Genomic DNA, 19,122 nt, shown 5'->3' with positions numbered 1-19,122 from the left:
CGTACCTGGATCCAATCGCGTGTGAGACTTCACGCGAACCCCAGTTATACACGTACCCCGCTCGCACAGGGCCTATCGCATGTGAAACTTCACGCGAACCCCAGTAGTACACGTTCCCCGCTTGCCGTTTGCTGTTTGGCAGCCCTGTAAACTGGTCCAGGGTTACCGCACCCCTTTGCGCTGGATTGGGGATTTTGATGGCTTTTCCTTGCGTGAGGGCGTTCTTGGGGGCGTAACTGCACTGCTGCGGGGTCGCTGCGGCACTGTGTGCCACGGCTGGTTTTGGAGGCTAAAATCCATGAATACGCTATGCGCGTAAATCGTTTTTAGCGCACGCGGCTGGCGCAGACATTTGCACACGCACACTGTGCGCCAGCCGCGTGCGCCAATTGTGCGCGAAATTCTATGAATTACCCCCTTAATTGTTAGCCCTTACTCAACTTTCAATTTAGCCACCCAAGTCATGAATTTATAAGTGTATAGCATTGCCTATGACACCAGTCTGCTTATATCAAATCACCCTGGACACAGTGTCAATCTGGAAAAGTGAATACCCTTCATTCGAATGATAGACATATCTTGATGGCCGAAGGGCAATCCTCTTATGCACAGAATTATAGAAATACAGACTGCTATGCTTGACCAACAAGCGGCCATTTTAAACGTAGCAAGAATCGCCATTTTGCTTGTTAACCAGTGCTCATTGCTCTCTGTCTAAACTGCTTTGCAGCTTGCAATTCTTGCGAATTCTGCTTACTCTGCTCGACTGTTAACATTGTTGTCTGAATATGAAAGGGCAAGGTCGCGGGACTGAGGAGTTTGTTGAAACTCCTCATGAGTAGCCCAGAAAGGAATGCCCACGCTCCCTCTCTGTAGCCTTGAGGGAGAGCTGCAGGGCATTTAATCATTTCACAGCTGCCAGCCAGTCTCGTACTGTGGTAGAATATGTTAGAATAAAGCAGCTAAAAGGCTTGAATTATGCTCTTCTTACGCCCCCCCCCTCACAAAACCATTTAGAGCGTGTCGGCTCCCAGGACACGAATAGCACCTCATAGATAGCAAAGCTTGGAATGCGACTCTTCCCCTGTGTGCAGCTTGCTTCCAAGAACAGAAGCACCGTGTTCTGTTCAACAACTAGAAGATGCCTCCGCACTTTCTAATTGCACATTGTTACTAGAATAGACATCGAAAGTGTCATAATTGTCATACTCGTCGGAAATGTACATCATCATCCTGAGTTCAAAGAAACTCAATAAAAGGGGGGTGTTAAACATGAGAGAGCTGATTGTTTGATATGCGTTTTGTATATATGTAACTGATGTACGTAATTCGCTCTCTTGCGTCCCTCGAGGTCTAGAAAATACACATCGCGGGGTGTGAGACCACAGTTGGCCAATTGGGACTATTTTGCTTGCAATAAACCCTAGCATTGGGAATTTAAACCTCGTGTTTGGCGCATCCTTTCGTGTATGGTTATTGCCTTGATTCCATATCGCGAGGGACCCCTAGGGGCCCCTTTCAAGATGGCGCCCGAATAGGGACCCTCCCCCACTTGCCCCTTCGTAGACGTTGTAACGAAGTAAAGGCGGAAGAACGGCGAGGACGGGACGATCGAGCCGGGATCAAGAGGTGTACGGGGCGCCCTGTAGAAGTGAGGAGAGATTCCTTCAGCAGATCTGCACACATCTGATCCCTGATCGACGTACCGGGCCAGAGGGCAAAGGAGGCGAGGGTCCCGAAACGAGGCAGAAGCCAGAGAAGCGCAGTCACGCCGTTGGGAGAGGTTGCGTTAGGACACAGGCGACTTGTTTTATCAGGTGAGTCATTCCCCGATTCAAATAAAATCCTGATTATTGGTAGAGTGTTGATTTTGCGAATTCATACATCCAAGTTAAGAATAGTTAACCAAGGGGAATGTTAAAAACATGCCTGGAGTACTGTCCACTTTAGCGGGGCTTTTACGCTGCGGTAGACAGTCCTTGGAAAATGGCCAAAGTGCACCGCCTGGGGGAACGCCGGCTTATGACATGTATGCAAAATATGGTGTGGGTGCGATAATATTTTGTGAAATTTGGCATAGGCAAACTAGAAAGCAACAGGACCATCAGTGGCCAATTAATGGTAGCTTTGAGATTGCGAGGATAGATAACCTAGAAAGGGTGCTGATTAGGAAAAAAGCGCGACCCGCAGCTTTTGAGACTGTCAAAGATTGGAGGAGGGAAGCAATGATCCGACTTAGGAGTAGAGAGAAGCATGCGCGTAGGCACAAATCGAAGCTTGAGGGAGCAGAAGAAAAGGAGGAGGAGGAGTGGACGGCAAGTCTAAGACGGGAAGGGAGACGTGAGCAAATGAACATAGAAGGAATATACCCGCAGCGGGAACTACACATAGCAGACGAATTAATGGAACATTTGCTAACCCATACGGGTCGAGGCCCAAAACCAGGATCGAAACCAAACACGCCAGTAGTGACTGCGCAGGCCCAACCAGTAGCTCTCATACCCCCTCCCGCAGCCCAAGCACTTCCCCTCACGCAAGCATTAACCCACGCCCCACCCACAGCTCAAGCCCTCCCACAAGCGCAGACCGCAGACGCACAATTTCCCAGCACCCAGCAAGGCCCTTCACAGATGCCACCTGTCCCATCCGCACCTCCCGCTCCAGAGACAGATTCAGCACCATCCGCCCCTCCCGAAGTCGAAATTGAGACCGGGGAGGCGAGAGGCGGGGCTGAAGGAACAGGATTCGTATGGGTAACTCGAAGCGCGATCAGCAAAGAAAGAAAGATTGAATTACAGCAAGAGGCAGAAATGTGCATAGAAGGAAATGATGGGACGGCAGCATTGGCCTCATTGTATGGGTACCGAAGAAGCAACGAGAGACAGGTAGTGTTGGAATGCATGGGGGAATTTTTGGTGGGAGAATGGAAAAAGATACTTGGGAATTTACCGCCACAACAATTGTTAGATTTGAATAAGTTAGCACGCAGTGAGCAAAGAGATGAGGATGTAAGAAAACATGTGTACAAACTCATTGAACTGAAAAATGAAATGGAAGATAGATATGCTGAAATGTTTGCTACACCTGAATATAGTCGTGAGTGTATTAAGAAAGGTAGGAAGGAGGCGTCGAGGTTGTATATGCAAAAATCGTGGCCGACAGTTTTTCCAGGTGGTGCAAAGCATTTGCCGGCACCGGGACAAATAGGTGATAAACAAAGATTGAAGGCATGGGTGGGGGAAACAATGCGATGGATGTCGAACAAAAGAACGTCAGTGGAGGAAGTAAGTGAGATGTATAATGGGTACCCATTGGAGATGAGAAAAGAAGCGATGCGAATGATAGTAGGAGTGTTATTGCAGCAGGTAATTGGATACAATAGAGGTAGAGGGAACGCGCAAGGCAGAGGAAATTTGAATAATATGCACGGGGTGTCATTGGGATTAAATCAATGTGCGTACTGTAAAGAGGAAGGACACTGGCGAGCGCAATTCCCGCACCTACAGAATAGAGGTGGGTTTGGCCAGAGATGGCCTCATAGAGGACATCAGGGGTCAAATGGCCCAGGCAGAAATAGCATGCAGCAACAGCAGGGATATACCAATGGAGGTAATCAAAACCAATACCATGGTCAAAACCAAGCTCAACAGAACCAGGCATTGAACCAAAGTGTTCCGAAACCAAAATCAGGGTGGGCAGGGCCAACAGGGAAATGATCAGAGTGGAGGACACCGAGGGGGAAATGGGAATATTTTTGATACACAGCCAAACACGTATTATAGCAGCAGCGGTGACCACACATCGGACGATGTGTTATTTTCACAATAGGACAGCCCACGGCAGGGGTCGGAATCAGTGTCTATTCCCGTGAATCAGAGAGGACCCTACGTAGAAATGAGAGTCGGGAATAAGGAGCACCGTTTCCTTGTAGATACAGGGGCACAAAAGTGTTCGATAGACCACCACTTGGTTCCGGAGATCCCACTGTCGGGGCAAAAGAATGTAGGGTTCACAGGTACACTAGTAATTAACCCTGTGTCCGAAGCTGTCCCAATTACAATAGGACCATTTACGGAACATTGTCCATTTCTTCTGACAGAAAATTGTGGGGAGAACTTGCTAGGATTAAATTTGTTGAGAAAATTGGGGGCAGTTATACATTGTACGGCAGATGGGGTGTTCCTCATGATTTGGCCTCACGATGCACCGGTGACGGAATTTATGTCAAAAGTGTTACCAGAAGAGCTAGGTAGAGTACCAACCTGTCTGTGGGCAATGCATGATAACGATGTAGGATGCTTGAAAATAGAGCCAGCAAAAATAATTTTCAAAGAAGGTGTTACATTACCACGAATTCCCCAGTATAAAATTTCTGTTGAAGGTGAGAAGGGATTAAAGAGTATTGTTACTGACCTGGTGAGATTGGGGGTGGTTGAAGAAATTGCAGGTAGCACGTGCAACAGCCCGATTCTTCCAGTTTACAAGAAAGGAGGCAATGAAGTACCATATCGTTTCATAATTGATCTGCGCGCATTGAACAAAGGGGTAGACCCACAATTCCCTTTGGTCCCAGATGTCACAACAATACTGACAATGATACCGGCCACTGCAGAATACTTTAGTGTAGTTGATTTGAAGAACACGTTCTTTAGCATTCCAGTGGATAAAAGCAGTAGATATCTGTTCGCGTTCACACTAGGAGGTCGATCATTCACATTCCCACGCATTCCACAATTATACACAGAAAGCCCGAGTATTTACAGCAGAGCGCTAAAAGAGCAGCTAGACATGCTAGAATTACCCGAAGGTTGCGTACTCTTGCAGTACATAGATGACTTGTTACTAGCTGCTGACACAAAAGAGATCTGCAAAGAAAGTACTATATTACTATTGACACACCTAGCGACCCATGGTCACAAGGCAGGTTTAAAGAAATTCCAGTATAATCAAAAGGAGGTGTCTTATTTGGGTTACCTACTTTCGAAAGAAGGGAGAAGATTAACACCAGAACGTATAGAAAGTATTTCTAGTATGCCTATTCCAAAAACTCAAAAAGGAGTGAGAGCTGTAATAGGCATGGCCTCTTATTGTCGGCAGTGGATCAGTAATTTTGCGTTGATTGTGAAGCCGATGATAAAATTAACTAAAAAGGATGCAGTGATGCCTTTACAGTGGGATGAGGAATGTCAGAAAGCGTTTGAGCAATTGAAAGCTGCATTGTGTGCTGCGCCAGTTTTAGGCACTCCTAACTATAAAAAGATCTTTAGGCTATTTGTGAGCGAGAGTGAAGGATGTGCATTGGCGGTTTTGACACAGGAACAAAGTGGAAGAAATAGGCCGTGCGGCTATTATTCTTCCGCGCTGGACCCTGTAGCGCGCGCACTACCACGATGTTTGCGATCTGTCGCAGCGGCTACTGATTCAGTGAAACAAACGGAAGGAATGGTATTGGGGCACACTTTAATTCTGATGGTGCCACATGCTATAGACGTTCTATTAAATAGAACACAGACGCAACACTTCACTTCTGCCAGACTAACAAGATATGAGCTCATCTTGTTTGCACCCCACATCCAAATTATGAGGTGTAGCGCATTGAATCCTGCAGAATTAATGTCACTGCCCATAGCAGAAATTGGTGACAACGAATCACCACCCCATGATTGTTTAATGGTCACTGAAGAAGAAACAAAGGGAAGAGTTGAATTGAGCGACATCCCACAGAAAGAGCCAGATGGGGAGTTGTTTTGTGACGGCTCTTGTTTTAAATTACCTGATGGCACATCAACGGCTGCATATGCAATTACTACCCTAGAGAGTGTTGTAGAAAGCAGAAAAATCCCCTACTATTCGGCACAAGCCGCAGAAATAATAGCACTGACCCGAGCCTGTGAACTCTCTGAGAATTTGAACGTGAATATTTATACTGACAGCCAGTACGCCTTTGGCGTGGTTCATAACTTTGGCCGACTCTGGGCTGAGAGGGGCTTCTTGACATCACATGGGGCCAGGAATCAGCATGGCCCTTTGATTGTACGATTGTTGTCTGCACTCACGTTTCCAAAGCGCTTAGCTATAGTAAAATGCGAGGCGCATAAAAAAGTAACATGCAAAGTGGGAGAGGGAAACGCATTTGCAGACAGGATTGCGAAACAAACAGCCACTGATTTGGGAAATAAAATGATGACAGTACAGACTGAGGAAGTACCTTGTATGATAGAGAATGGAGTTGCCACAGTCAAAGAAATGCAGGCTGAGGCCACGACCGAAGAGATTCAGGGGTGGGCTGAGGGCTCTGCTGAGTTAGATTTGGAAGGATGTTGGGTGGACAAAGAGACCAAGAACTGGATGTTGCCAAATTGTTACGTAACCGCAATGCTTACAATGGCGCATAGCCCTATCCACATTTGCGCGAAGAAAATGGTACAGCATTTATCCACAGTATGGAAAAATTAGCACATAAAAAAGAATGCAGAAAGGCTAGTGCAGAATTGTATTACGTGCCTGCAACACAATGTAGGGAAGGGAACCGTGACTCCAGTAGGTAGTTTTGGCCCACGCTCTATGCCATTCGAGGTGATCCATTTTGATTTCATAGAAATGGAAAGGTGCCAGAACTAGAAATATGTGTTAGTGGTGATTTGTGCATTTAGCAAGTGGGTGGAGGCATATCCTTTAAAAGACTGTACTGCCATGTCAACGGCAAAAGTAATGTTGAAGGAGTATTTCTCCCGGTTCGGGTTGCCTCATGTCCTGTGGTCAGACAACGGCCCACACTTTGTGGGCGCAGTAGTACTACAGATCTGTGCAGGTTTACAGATAGAGAAACGATTCCACAGTTCCAGGCATCCCAGTTCTGCCGGGCTTGTTGAGAGACATAACGGTATCTTAAAGTCAAAAATAGCTAAAATCTGTGCTGGCAGAAAGTTGAGTTGGGTGGACATTACCCCTAGCGCTATTGTGCATGCGCACATCTGTGCAGGCTAAAACTGGGTTCTCCCCCTATGAAATTATAATGGGGAGACCGGCAAATGCATGGTGCGCACCTCAGCCCAAAAGATTATGTGAGGTTGAGCATCCTGTGTTAAGCACTTACTGTGGCCTTTTAATGCAGAAGTTGCGTTTGATTCATCAGCAGGTGCAGGAGGCGTTACCAGTGCGATACACCGGACCGGGGCACGCGCTGGAGCCTGGAAGCTGGGTCCTGATTAAGAACTTTGAGCGGAAGACAGCATTAGCACCCAGGTGGCGCGGCTCCTATCAGACGGCCATTCAAGTGGATGGTCGCAAGGCATGGATCCATGCGACACATGCCAAAAGATTCCCAGGACTGCTGACAACTTCCGACGACCAGAGAAAGGAAACGGTCTCGGAAACGAAAGAAACTGTTTCCAGTCCACTGCCACAGCATCAGCCTGAGCGAGAAGTGAAAGTTGAAACAAAGCCTAAGCGAGAAGTGAAACTCGAAACAGAGCCTGAGGAGGCTGCCAGGAAGGGGAAACGGCAAAAAGTGCCCCAACGTTGCTCAGTAGAGACAACATCACTGCCGAGCGACACAAACTCTGCATTGCAAACACGAGCAGAAACAACGCGTGTACCCCTTTGGCGCCCACCAGTTTCTGCAAACGCACCAGAGCCAAAGAAAGAAACTACATCATTGCCACGGCGCTCATCGCTACCCATCATTGTGCCACAGGCTGACACTGAGCCTGATACTGGAAGTGCAATGGCACTATTCACGGATCATACAATACCAGGAGTGAAACGGTATAATTTGCGGCCTCGACAGGCAAAGCGATCCACAGATCTTTGGTGCTTTTCTTTTGCCTTTGGTTCCACTCATGGATGGAGTAGGAGCCAGGGGCGTAGAGGAGAGAAGTGTGAGAGTTGTGCAAGTCGGTCAATTCATGACTCACGGCTCCTCGGTGCGCTTATAATAAAGTACATGTGTCAGGAGCCAGAGGAGGACAAGCTGGACGAGCATAAGGACTAAGGCTGATAGAGTACATGTGTCCTAAACCAGAGCGGGACAAGCTGGATGCACATAGTACTCTGTCAATAAAGAACTGTTCAGAAATCGTCTGAGCAGTGGGAGAAAAAACAACTAATCTTGCTCGGAGGGGATAAGTGATCTAGGCTGTGAAAGGGTTGGCAGAATTGAACTGTGACTTTTTTTTATTGAACTTTTGGCATCAAGAACGAGAGACATTCGTGACGAACTTTGCCAGCAAGAAGAAGGACGATGAAGAACAAATCAAGACCGGTTTCAGCCTCCTCCTGCACCCCTGCTGAAAAGATGATAGTTTTAGAGACTGTAAATTTAGGGAAAAAGCATGGTAAAAGGAATAAGGTACTGATTTGGACATTGGTACTGTGTTCTCTAAGTATGGTAGTACCAACAATAATAGCTATTACACTATGGTTCCTGGAGTCCGCGCACCCATTAGAAACACTTTTGCCAAAAGCAGCTACTGAAAGCCTGGTTCATGTAATCACTGGTACTTTGTCCCCAATGGAAAAAAGACATAGAGAAGGATATGGCAACAATACATTGTTGCTCATCATGAACATGACCCATGCGGTTTTAAAGAAAAAAGATTGCTGGGTTTGTGCACATTTACCACAGCACGGTGGGAAAGGGATAGGCTGGTATGTACAACCGTTATCATTGGTTTATTCATGTGAAGTATCGTTGAGTGCAATGTTCTTTGGGAAATGGAACAAGAGTAATACGGGTCAGCTAGATGAGACCAATATGAATGAATTTGAGGAAGTGATCATGAAACCTGTGGGTTGTTCCATATTCCACAAAGCTTGCGTGTTTTCACCAGATCCCATGAGAAAAATACACGAAAGACAACAAGACTAGACAGATTACATAGGCAGAATAGACCGACCCCGCCAGCAGAAGAAACATCAGTAGTGACATGACATTTCGAATGAGGGATGAATGGAATAAAGATGCTGTGCCCCCTGCCTATACAGTGGATCACAGCCCCAAAACTGCTCCCCTATGTTTAAAGAAAAAAGGTTCCTATAAAGTAGGAACGTTTAGCAGCTGCCTGAACACAGTGGTTTTAAAGCACGAAATAGAACCCCTGTACGTAGGGGACCCTGTTTACTTTATATGTGGGGAAAAAGCATATCCATGGTTACCTAGGAACTGGAGAGGTACATGCTACCTAGCTCTACTGTTTTCAGGAGTGTTCCTCTTGGAAACAGCGGAAGTAGCCAGACAAACAAAAGGTAGAACTCAAAGGAGTAGTGAAGATGGAATGATAGCAATGGATGTAGCCAAATCGTTTATACCATTCCTGGCCCAAATAGAAAATTCCTATAATATAAGAAAACTGACTAGAATATTAAAAAATACAATAGATTCAACAACGGATATTTTATTTAATATGACGTTAGAAGAGAAAGGAATAAGGCTAATGGCACTACAAAACAGGATGGCTCTTGATATAATATTAGTTGATCGTGGGGGAGTTTGCAAACTCGTAAAAACTGCATGCTGTGTGTTTATAGATGATTACTCCCCTACGATATTTAAAGCAATACGGAAATTACATGTCCTAAGTTCCACAATCTCTACTGAAGAAGGGGGTTGGGGGATAGGATCCTGGTTTTGGGGACTATTGCGGTCCTGGGGATGGAAGTTAATTTCGATACTAATGGTGGTACTTGGTATATTCATAACATGTTGCTGTTGCATACAATGCCTACCAATAGTTTGCACTGAGATAACTGAGGGATGTACTAAGGGATGTATGCACATGGTGTCGAGAGGAAAACAAACGCATGGCCGAAATAACAGAGACACTGATGAAACAAAAACAGTAAAACAATTCATGGCTATAGACATTAATAATGAATATGATGCTTATGATAGCAGGAAAGGTTCAGACATAGATACCCCAGACTTATCCTCATCAGAGGAGGATACAATGAATGAATAAGACGTTTGGCATACGGCCAAAAGGAGGGTTTGTCAATCTGGAAAAGTGAATACCCTTCATTCGAATGATAGACGTATCTTGATGGCCAAAGGCCAATCGTCTTATGCACAGAATTATAGAAATACAGACTGCTATGCTTGACCAACAAGCGGCCATTTTAAACGTAGCAAGAATCGCCATTTTGCTTGTTAACCATTGATCATTGCTTTCTGTCTAAACTGCTTTGCAGCTTGCAATTCTTGCGAATTCTGCTTACTCTGCTCGACTGTTAACATTGTTGTCTGAATATGAAATAGCAAGGTCGCGGGACTGAGGAGTTCGTTGAAACACCTCATGAGTAGCCCAGAAAGGAATGCCCACGCTCCCTCTCTGTAGCCTTGAGGGAGAGCTGCAGGGCATTTAATCATTTCACAGCTGCCAGCCAGTCTCGTACTGTGGTAGAATATGTTAGAATAAAGCAGCTAAAAGGCTTGAATTATGCTCTTCTTACGGCCCCCCCTCACAAAACCCTTTAGAGCGTGTCGGCTCCCAGGACACGAATAGCACCTCATAGATAGCAAAGCTTGGAATGTGACTCTTCCCCCGTGTGCAGCTTGCTTCCAAGAACAGAAGCACCGTGTTCTGTTCAACAACTGGAAGATGCCTCCGCACTTTCTAATTGCACATTGTTACTAGAATAGACATCGAAAGTGTCATAATTGTCATACTCGTCGGAAATGTCCATCATCATCCTGAGTTCAAAGAAACTCAATAAAAGGCGGTGTTAAACATGACAGAGCTGATTGTATGATATGCATTTTGTATATATGTAACTGATGTACGTAATTTGCTCTCTTGCGTCCCTCGAGGTCTAGAAAATACACGTCGCGTGGCGTGAGACCACAGTTGGCCAATTGGGACTATTTTGCTTGCAATCAACCCTAGCATTGGGAATTTTAACCTCGTGTCTGGCGCATCCTTTCGTGTATGGTTATTGCCTTGTTTCCATATCGTGAGGGACCCCTAGGGGCCCCTTTCAACAGCTGGTGAAAAACCTTGTTCATCAGCATTGTGAGAAATGGAGCTGTGTTTGATTCTCAAACCTGACGTTGGCTATTTTTTTAATTTGCCATTCTTAATATTATTTTGGTGCTTTTGTGCTGATGCCTTGTAGCAATTAAAATAGATTAAAAAATAAAAAAAAACACAAAGGGCCTCATTACCAGTTTGGTGGTGCTGGAAATAATTTCAGTTACTGCCACTGGCAAATTACAAGTTTGGCAGAATTAACACCAGCGATACTGAGTGGTCATTCCACTGATTTATGGAAGATCTTCAGCATGATGCCAGTTGTAATTCAGCCAAAAATCCAAATGGAGACTAACACCGCCCTACCATCACTTGTAGTCCTATGGTAAACCCATGGGACCAAGTGGTAGTGATGTTAACTGATTGTTGGCAGTATTTCGGCAGATTTACTGCAAAATACCACCAAACTCAGAAGGAGGTCACAACCAACCAAATTAATTTTTGGCTTTAGAGTAATAAAATAATACTGGCAAATTCATCTCTTCATAGGGACATCTTTGTTGAAAAGGTTTGGGCTATGTGAGGGAGGTATGGTATCACAAGGAGACACTGTGAAAAAGCTGCAAGTTTCAAAAACTTTATAGATGGTTTAAACAGGGTTGGAAAACTCCTATCATGCCCTATACATAAAATGGGAGTATTCTTGACCATCAAACACAAAGTAAATACATTCCTAGTCAGTCCTTAGTCAAAATAAAATGGCGTTTACTAATAAACCTAATGCCTGTTCTCTTTCTAATACAATAAGCTGGGAACAGGAATGTGCAATGCAAAAAGGAAAATCAGTGTTCAAAATAAATGTCAGAATGGCTGAGTAAACTCCCCCACGTTCTGTAGCACAGGGTAAGTTGGCACACCTGGACCTTGTAACACACTCTGGCTTCAGACACAAGGGTGCAGTTTGTTTCATGAACCAGGGCCCACTTGGGTTTCCACGAAAGGTCACTAGCTTATCCTTTGCACCTCTCGGCTTTCTCTCACTCCACTTCAATCACACCTTCATAGGATTCTCTCCATCGGGCTCAAGCCTCCTTTAATTTTTCTTCCACTGTTGAAGACTTTCGAAACTGCAAGGCTTTTGCTCTTACCTCAGCATGATCACTTCGACCTTTGTTCCTCAAATGTCATTTTTTCTCTCCTTCACCAAGGCCTCTTGGTAAATGTACTTTCGAACACAGTACTTATTTCAAAGTTCAAAGATATCTCCACATCCAGGTTTCCCTCTGCTGGGATCAAACCTCACAAAAGTTAAAATCGTGCATCTCAGTTTCTTTCTCTTCCCGCCGCTTCTACGGCATCAGACATTTCACAGAGATGCTCGATTGGGCAATCTTCTTTCGCTGGACCACTGTGTTAGTTTGTATCTTTAATCTACAGTTCTTTACAATGCTTTGCTTTCTCTCACGTCTTATCAGCACACGCGCAACCTTCCATCATCAGATACTGTTGCTGACAAGTTTCATTTAACACAGACTGGACTTTCATTGCTTTCATCAACTCACTGGCTCTATTAAATAATTTTCATCTTTCGCGGCTTTGATCCTGAAGTGAAGGCTGATACCACAACTGCTGCTGCACCTCCCCAACTCTTCTGTTCACCTGTGAGGGAGTCTGGTATCCTTGAAACACAAAAGAGGTTTCTCTATTCTCTCTAGCTGGGCTTCCTTGCACAACCTTCAAGGCCCATCGGAGGTAACTATCTCCCACCGGGGTATCCAAGGTTTGTCTGTACCTTGGTTCCGTCCCTCTGCCTGTTGCTCTGTTGTGCCTGGTTGCCATCGCCCTGCAAGAACAGCTCCTTCTCGTGCATCAACTTGCTCAGAGTATGTCTCATTGTTCCACCTTTTAACCATGTGGGGAGAGCTAATAGGTACCAGGTGTTTGTAATTAAGATCAAGTGCCTTACCCTGCTTGATCTTATTAGTTGGACATGTCAAATGTATTGCATGGGTGGTACGCCTTTCAAGCTCAGATCTCCTCTTCCTCATATCAGTGTTTGTGTAGGAAAGGGGAGGATCTGGGAAGTTGGATTATTCTATAAAATAGGATGGGACAGGGGTATTTGGAAAGGGGGGATACCATGTCTCGCCATCGGGCATTGCTCCCCCGCTCCCCAAGGACCCCTCATGCAGGTGATCCTCCCGCACTTGTGCACCCCGAGGGTCTGGATCCAAAGGTGATGGCCATGCCCTGGCCACCTGAGTAATGGATCCTCGGAGTCTAGGCAGTGAAACACCCTCTGGTGTGTCCCAGCTACCTTTTCCGTTTCTTACCTTTCTTTTCATAATTTAAAGTCTTCAATGTCCACCGGAGTACCGTATTGCCCATGACACTGTTATCATATCAGAAAGTGTAGTGCAAGCCTGTTACTGTTTCTACTCTTTGTGGATTAATGTTTGACTTTACAGAAGCAAATAAAGTAAAATTAAATTGTTGTTTGATGGTGAGTGACTTTGAATCAAGCCACAAGATGAACTGCATACTGCATTGCCTTTGACATAAGTCTGATTATTTTACATCATCATGCCCATGCCTCAGGCAAATATTGGTACATGGGTAGTGCAGTTCATGTCCAGTGCCACACCATGGAGAGAGTGCAATTACTTTCTCTATAGACACATCAGTGATAGGAACAACATAAATGAAGCAGAGGCCATTCAACAAAGCTCTGTGTCTAGCTAGCATTGGGGCAAATTTCAGAAAACTGACTATGGTGGGCATGGCGTCATTCACTGGAGTCCATGGGAAAATGGAGGGCTTGTAACAGGGACATGACTCCTATTGCATTGCTCAAGAAGTAAGGTTCAAAGGAATTACATTATTCCCAGATGATGCATGTTTCAGCTGAATCAGTGGGTATACCTGGTCCACAATTGTGTACAGTAGGTGGTTGAACATTGTGGGGATCGTGGAAGGTGAAGCTTGTGCAAGAGGCAGGGACTTGAGCAAGGAGCAAGGCAAGACATGCTGCAGGGTGCAATGGGCAAGGTTTCAGATTTGCAAAGTGTGCACACCTGCTGATGGTGTAGAAGCAGTAATTCAGTGAGTGTAAGGAGTCCGGAGTAAAGATTGTACAATTAGAGTGATTTTTTAATTGCATGCATCTTATGCCTCATTCATTGTATACTTTTACAGGCCTATGGAAGGGCTCTGGACGTGTTGTGTTAAAAGAACTTCCAATGACTATCCAGAATAAACCTGTACCACAGCCAAAAAAGCAAGCGACCCACCTACGGGAAGTGTGACCAACTTGCTGAAGGGCTTACACAAGCCATTACCACATTTCAGATTGAGTACTAGCATACAATTCAAGCATGTGCAGAGACGATTTTACAGCCCATTTCTGCCAGACATTTTAGTACAGGGTGAATACACTTGCATTCTTGTTGAAAGGGCCACTGCACCTATTACCATAGACCCCAGTGTTGGTCCTTTAGAAAAAACAAGCTTGCCAACAAGTGCTTTGCTTTGAGCAGTTGTTACACCTGGGGCCAGAGTACAGATACTTTGCACCGGTACAAGTGCGAAGTTGCACAGTATAAGAAATAGGGCAAAATCTGCCATATTTCTAAAAATGTTTTTCTAATATTTTCCATTGTATTGTATTGTATTGTATTGTATTTTATTTATAACGCGCAGACCCGCAGGCCCGGAGGCATCAGGGCGCAATTAGTACAAGGTTACAGAAAAGCAGGCATAACAGAGCATTATTACAAACATGGGATCCAAAAATGCAGGTCAAGCAAAGAGTCATTATATATATTTGCAAGAGGATCTTATATACATATGTACAGTAGTTTCAGTGTCGATAGATGATAGTAGTGGACGGCAGGTCAGGGTATGTCGGGGAGAGGCGCGAAGATGGCCTTAATGCTGGTTGAAAAGCCAGGATCTAGTGTTGGCTTTGAAGGTATTGAAAGAGTCTTCCGCTCTAATTGAGACAGGGAGGGAGTTCCATAACTTGGAAGCTAAGACAGGGAAACTTGAGCCCCCTGCTTTTTGCAATTTAAATCTCGGGATCGCTAAACAGTGGGATTGGGCTGTTCTTAGAGGTCGGGAGGTAGAGTGGCGCGATAGTCGACTACCAAGGTAGATCGGGGCTTTGTTGGCTAGACATTTGTGCGTAAGGGCAAGTGTTTTGAGTGAAATTCTCTGTTTGACAGGTAGCCAATTTAGCTTACTTCTGGTTTCTGTGATGTGGTGGTGTCGGGGAATGTTTAGCGCAGCACGAATGGCGTTGTTTTGTGTCGTTTGAAGTCTGTTCAGGTTCTCTTGGCTGGTGCCAAGGTAAAGAGCACTGCAGTAATCAATTTTAGCCATAATAAGGGTTCTCGCTAGCGTAACGCTGTTAGACGTAGTGAGGAAAGGTCTGCAAGCTGCGATGAGTTTGCATGTGTATGCAGACGCAGATCTGACAGCATTCGTTTGTCGGGTTAATGAAAGTGTGGCGTCAAGGTAGAAACCTAACGTTTTGGTATCTTTTGAGACACGAATGATATTACCATCTATGTTGAATGATTGATAGGACGGTTCTAGTCTGCTCAGACGTTGTGCAGTGCCCAAGATTAGGAGCTCCGTCTTGTCATCATTCAAGCACAACTGATGTTGGGCCATCCAGGCCTGGATGACCAAGTAGATGTCGTTAAGGGCTTTGGTGTCACCTAGATAATCACCAGTGATGGGGATGAGTATCTGGGTGTCGTCCGCATAGTTGGTATAGGAGACACCCAGATAGTCAAGTACATCAAAGAGTGGTTTCGTGAAAATGTTATAAAGTGTAGGTGACACACAAGATCCCTGAGGAACGCCGCAGTGAATCGGGGAGGGGTCCGCGGCTGCGGCTGGGGCAAAGACTCTCATGGATCTGTTGCTCAGGAAGGATTTGATCCAAGCCGCAGCCGAGGAAGAGAAGTTGGCCGCTGAATGGAGGTGCTCGCACAGGATCTGATGGTTGACCAGATCGAATGCGGCTGAGAGGTCGAGAAGTAGTAGCAGTGCTAATTTGCCTTGATCCTTTAGAACCTCGATTTGAGTTTTAAGGTCTAATAAAGCGGTCTCTGTCCCGTGTCTGGGGCGGAAGCCAGATTGTCGTAGACCTAGCAAGTTATTAGTTTCCAGGTAGTTTTGGATCTGAAAGTATGCGGCACGGTCTAGGATCTTGAGCAGGAATGGTACGGTGGTGATAGGTCGGAAGTTAGTGGGAATGTTCGGGTCTAGGGAAGGTTTTTTAAGCAGTGGGATAACCCAAGCGTCCTTCAGATTGTCCGGGACAATGCCTGTTTGAAAGGAAGAGTTGATGAAGGCCGTGATGAATGGAGCCAACTCATGTGCTGAGTCCTTGATAGTCTGGGCTGGGCAAGGGTCACCTTGGCAGTTAGTTGGCTTAATTCTAAGAATTATATTTTCTACCTCTGCCAGGGTAAGTGGAGAGAATGCGAAAGGTGTGATATTAGTAGGGTCTGGTAAGGGGGCCTTAGTGAGGGAATGAGCGTGGTTGTCGCGCTTTAGGCTGTCCTGTTTATCTTTGATTTTGTCTTGTAGTGTGGAGATTTTATTTAGTAAGGCTGCTTGGATGTTGGCGCACCATTTACTATCTTTCACGCATGTGTCAGGGGGGGCGACTGGAGTTTCAAGCTCTCTTAGGATTTTAAAGAGTTCCTTGGAGTTCGAGTCGGCTTGTATAATGCGGTTGTTGAAAGATTCCTTTTTAGCCGTGATGATGGCATCTTTGTAGGAGAGTGAGGCTAGGAGGAAACTGTCTTTATGCTCGTCTGAGGGGTGGCTTTTCCATCGATTTTCGGCACAGCGTTTGGCTTTGCGGAGCGATTTTAGCTGTGGTGTGAACCATGAGTTGAGATAGGCTTGAGGTTTAGCCTTTCTAAGTTTGAGAGGTGCTATGCAATCAATGGCAGTTTGCATTGTTTGGTTGTAGGTGTGTGCTAGTGAGGATGGATCAGAGAAGGAGTTGGTGGCTGTGTTAAGGGACGGGAGTAACAACGGGAGGAGTTTCTCCTTGGTTATATCTTTTTTGCTTCGAGTTGGGAGTGCTGGGGCTAACGGTGACGGGATTCGTGGTGTGGCTTCAATGTTGAAAGTTATAATGTGATGGTCGGACCATAGACAGGGGGAATTGTTAAGGACTTTGATATTGCAATTGGAGCCAGCTACCCAGTCAAGTGTTCTACCTTTAATATGGGTAGGCTCATGGATGTATAAGGTAAGGCCGAGGTCAGATAGTGCAATCTCAAGGTCAGAGGCCACCGGATCTTTTAAGTCACCAAGACCTAAGTTAAGGTCGCCTAGGATGATTGTTTGCGAGTTGATCTTTGTATTGTTGAGGAGGAGAGTGGAGATTTCACTGACAAATGTTGGAGCGGGTCCTGGAGGTCTATAGATTAGGTGCATGGTGGCTGTTTGGTTAGGTGTGAGTGCTAGTTTGACAGACAGCAATTCGGCCGATGTGAGTTTGGAGTCAGGTAACACTCTTAGGTCAAGAGTATTTTTATGGATGAAGGCCACACCACCGCCTTTGGAAGAGGTGGAGGAGCGGTCACATCGTGTGATGCCGTAGTTCGGCGGTAGGGCTAACGCTAGTAAGGGGCCAGATGCGACATGAAGCCATGTTTCGGAGATAGCTAGGAAGTCAAGGTCGGACGTGGTGATGAGGTCAGCTATGTCTAGTGCATGTGCAGTGAGGGATCTGGCATTAATGAGGGCGCCTTTGAACATGTGCAATTTAGCCTTGGTGGAGGTGGGTTTGCATGTGGTGGTAATTGACAGAGATCCAGGAGAGAGGGGGGTTTGTTTCCTGGCGATGTGACGGGAGTGGCGTAGGCGTAGGCGGAATCTGGAGCCTAGTCTCTTATTTCTGAGAGAGAGGGGGCAGGGTTGGTTAGGTGTAGGTTTCCTGGCAAAGTGATCCAGCCATAGAGCTGGGTCGTTGAGGTATAGGTTGGTATGGCCTACATTGGGTGCTGCCGGGCTTATTCTAGGCGATGCGAGTGGACGTGGGGGTGCCATGCCGGTGGAAGGCTGGTCCATTTTAACCCAGAGTGTGGAGGTTGTTACTGTAGGTAGCTGGAGAGCTTGGGTGAGTCGAAGGGATAGTGTGAAGAGAAATGGGAGGAGTACACTGATGTGCATGATGAGGTCCTGGTTACCTAGGTGGGAGAGAAGAGCCAGGAGGTACAACAACCAGGTACATAGACAGGGGCCACCTAATATCAAAATTAACAGTGAGAGGCAAGGGCCGTAAGACTGGAGGCTAAACATGAATCTGGGCAAAACATAATCAGTTGTGGTCTATTGGCGACCATAAGGCAATTTGGTTAGAGTGGCCTTTGAACTGGCCGACGGCTAGATACAGTAGTCAGTAGTGAAGTACTGTTAGGCTAATAGCGAGGGTCCTAGGGGTGCATGTGGGCGGTCAGGAGTGGCTATAAAGCATAACACGATATCACAGTGATCTCTAAGCGACCATAGGACACAACACAATATTACAGTGATCTCTAAGCGACCATAGGACACAACACAATATCACAGTGATCTCTAAGCGACCATAGGACACAACACAATATCACAGTGATCTCTAAGCGACCATACAGTTGGCATGAGACCAGGAGGGTCTTGAGTGGGTCAAAAGGTGTATTAATAGAGGACCATGTTTATGCAGTGGGTGGTGAAGAACACATTGTTCAAAGCTACGGAGTCTGTAGCAGTACTATGAAGGTCTGCGCAATGAGGACGCTGAATTTCAAATAAGCACGGGGAGCTGGATAGGCTATTTCAATTGGGCATACTGGGCAGAGAAAAGTATATGCACAGTGGCTAGGATTCAGGTAGCAAGGGCCCAGTGGGTAGCGTAGACATAAGTTACACAAAATCAGAGATGGCATGGGTCAGTATAGTCTCCATAGGCTGCAATGACTAAGGTGCAGGGCGCAAGGAGCGCAGGGCTATAATGAATGCATTACAAATGGCAAAGGCACAGTGCAGGCAGCAAATGGCAAATAGCAGTGACCATATCGCTGGCAATGATTGATGGGATATTATAGCAACCTATTGGGCAGCAAGATAGTGGACAGAATTATAAGAG

The sequence above is a fragment of the Ambystoma mexicanum genome, chromosome 5p, assembly GCF_040938575.1.
Source record: "Ambystoma mexicanum isolate Mex_15411 chromosome 5p, UKY_AmexF1_1, whole genome shotgun sequence".
Classification (NCBI taxonomy): Eukaryota; Metazoa; Chordata; class Amphibia; order Caudata; family Ambystomatidae; genus Ambystoma; species Ambystoma mexicanum.
Note: the sequence above shows the minus strand (reverse complement) of the source record.